Below are 3235 nucleotides of genomic sequence, written 5' to 3'. Positions count from 1 at the left end.
TCAGACAGTCAGTCAGTCAAGTCAGTGAGAGAGTCAGTCAGTCAGTGAGGGAGAGAGTGAGAGAGTCAGTAAGTCAGTCAGTCAGTCAGTGAGTGAGGGAGTCAGTGAGAGAGATAGAGTTAGTCAGAGAGAGTCAGAGAGTCAGTCAGTGAGAGAGAGTCAGAGAGTCAGTCAGTGAGAGAGAGAGAGACAGACACTCAGTAAGTCAGTGAGTCAGTCAGTGAGAGAAAGTGAGAGTGAGAGAGTCAGTCAGTCAGTCGGGGAGAGAGTCAACCAGTCAGTGAGTCTGTCAGTGAGAGAGTCAGTCAGTCAGTTAGAGAGTCAGTCAGAGAGTGAGTGAGTCAGTCAGTCAGAGAGTGAGAGAGTCAGTCAGTCACTCAGTGAGAGAAATTGAGAGAGTGAGTCAGTCAGTCAGTCAGTCAGTCAGTGAGAGAGAGAGTCAGTTAGTCAGTCAGTTAGTCAGTGAACGAGTCAGTCAGTCACTTAGTCAGTCAGTCAGACAGAGTGAGAGAGTCAGTCAGTGAGAGAGAGTCAGTGAGAGAGAGAGAGTCATACAGTCAGCCAGTCAGTCAGTCAATTAGACAGAGTGAGAAAGTCAGCCAGTGAGAGAAAGTCAGTCAGTGTGAGAGAGTCAGACAGTCAGTCAGTCAGGTCAGTGAGAGAGTCAGTCAGTCAGTCAGTGAGGGAGAGGGTCAGTTAGTCAGTCAGTTAGTCAGTAAACGAGTCAGTCAGTCACTTAGTCAGTCAGTCAGACAGAGTGAGAGAGTCAGTCAGTGAGAGAGAGAGAGTCATTCAGTCAGCCAGTCAGTCAGTCAATTAGACAGAGTGAGAAAGTCAGCCAGTGAGAGAAAGTCAGTCAGTGTGAGAGAGAGAGTCAGACAGTCAGTCAGTCAGGTCAGTGAGAGAGTCAGTCAGTCAGTCAGTCAGTCAGAGAGAGAAACAGTCAGTCAGTGTGAGAGTGAGAGAGTCAGTCAGTGAGAGAGAGTCAGTCAGTGAGATGGAGTGAGGGAGTCAGTGAGAGAGATAGAGTTAGTCAGAGAGAGTCAGAGAGTCAGTCAGTGAGAGAGAGAGAGCCAGACAGTCAGTAAGTCAGTGAGTCAGTCAGTGAGAGAAAGTGAGAGTGAGAGAGTCAGTCAGTCAGTCGGGGAGAGAGTCAACCAGTCAGTGAGTCTGTCAGTGAGAGAGTCAGTCAGTCAGAGAGTCAGTCAGAGAGTGAGTGAGTCAGTCAGTCAGAGTGTGAGAGAGTCAGACAGTCAGTCAGTCAGGTCAGTGAGAGAGTCAGTCATTGAGGGAGAGAGTCAGTAAATCAGTAAGTCAGTCAGTCAGTGAGAGAGAGTGAGAGAGTCATTGTCAGTGAGAGAGTCAGTCAGTCATTCAGTCCGTGATAGAGGGAGTGAGAGAGTCAGTGAGTCACTCAGTCAGTGAGAGAGTCAGTCAGAGAGAAAGAATTAGAGAGCCAGTCAGTCATTCAGCCAGTCAGTGAGTCAGTCAGTCATTCAGTCAGTGAGAGAATCAGTCAGTCAGTGAGAGAAATAGTTAGTCAGTCAGTCAGTGATAGAGAGTGAGTGAGTCAGTCAGTCAGAAAGTCAGTGAGAGTCAGTCAGTCAGTGAAAGAGAGAGAGTGAGAGAGTCAGTCAGTGAGTTAGTTAGTGAGAGAGAGAGAGAGTGAGAGAGTCAGTCAATGAGTCATTGAGAGAGTCAGTGAGAGAGTCAGTCAGTCAGTGAGTCAGTCAGTCAGTGATAGAGTCAGCAAGTCAGTTAGTCAGTGAGAGTCAGATAGTCAGTCAGTGAGAGAGAGAGATTCAGAGAGTCAGTCAGTCTGTGAGAGAGTGAGAGACTCAGTCAGTCAGTCACTGAAAGAGTCAGTCAGTCAGTGAGAGAGGCAGTCAGTCAATTGAGAGAGTCAGTCAGTCAGCCAGTCAGTTAGTCAGTCAGTGAGACAGAGTGAGAGATTCATTCAGTGAGAGAGAGTTAGTCAGTGAGAGAGAGAGAGAGTCATTCAGTCAGTCAGTCAGTCAGTGAGACAGAGAGAGAAAGTCAGTCAGTTAGAGAAAGTCAGTTAGTGAGAGAGAGAGAGAGAGAGAGTCAGACAGTCAGTCAAGTCAGTCAGAGAGTCAGTCAGTCAGTGAGTGAGAGAGTGAGATAGTCAGTAAGTCAGTCAGTCAGTGAGAGAGAGTGAGAGAGTCAGTGATTGAGAGAGTCAGTCAGTCAGACATTTAGTCAGTGATAGCGAGAGTGAGAGAGTCAGTCAGAGAGAGAGAAAGAGTGATAGAGAGAGTGAGAGAGTCAGTGAGTCAGTCAATGAGTCAGCGAGTCAGTCAGTCTGTGAGAGAGTCAGTGAGTGAGTTAGTGATAGAGTCAGTCAGTCAGTCAGTCAGTGAGAGAGTCAGTCAGTCAGTCAGAGAGTCAGTGAGAGTCAGTCAGTCATTGAGAATGAGTGAGAGAGTCAGTTAGAAAGTCAGTTAGTGAGAGAGAGAGAGAGAGAGAGAGAGAGTCAGTCAGGTATTCATTCAGTGAGTCAGTCAGTCAGTCAGTCAGTGATAGAGTCAGTCAGTCAGTCAGTGAGAGAGTCAATCAGTCAGTCAGAGAGAGAGAGCAAGAGAGTCAGTCAGTCAGTGAGAGTGAGAGAGTCAGTCAGTCAGTGAGAGAGATTGAGAGAGTGAGTGTTTCAGTCAGTTAATGTGAGAGAAAGTGAGAGAGTCAGTCAGTGAGACAGAGTGAGAGAGTCAGTCAGTGAGAGAGAGTCATTCAGTGAGAGAGAGTGAGAAAGTCAGTCAGTGAGAGAGAGAGGTAGTCAGAGAGAGTCAGAGAGTCAGTCAGTGAGAGAGAGTCAGAGAGTCAGTCAGTGAGAGAGAGAGAGAGCCAGACAGTCAGTAAGTCAGTGAGTCAGTCAGTGAGAGTGAGAGAGTCAGTCAGTCAGTCGGGGAGAGAGTCAACCAGTCAGTGAGTCTGTCAGTGAGAGAGTCAGTCAGTCAGTTAGAGAGTCAGTCAGAGAGTGAGTGAGTCAGTCAGTCAGAGAGTGAGAGAGTCAGTCAGTCACTCAGTGAGAGAAATTGAGAGAGTGAGTGAGTCAGTCAGTCAGTCAGTGAGAGAGAGAGTCAGTTAGTCAGTCAGTTAGTCAGTGAACGAGTCAGTCAGTCACTTAGTCAGTCAGTCAGACAGAGTGAGAGAGTCAGTCAGTGAGAGAGAGTCAGTGAGAGAGAGAGAGTCATACAGTCAGCCAGTCAGTCAGTCA

This window comes from Lissotriton vulgaris, chromosome 2_1 (assembly GCF_964263255.1).
Source record: "Lissotriton vulgaris chromosome 2_1, aLisVul1.2, whole genome shotgun sequence".
In the NCBI taxonomy this organism is placed as follows: Eukaryota; Metazoa; Chordata; class Amphibia; order Caudata; family Salamandridae; genus Lissotriton; species Lissotriton vulgaris.
Note: the sequence above shows the minus strand (reverse complement) of the source record.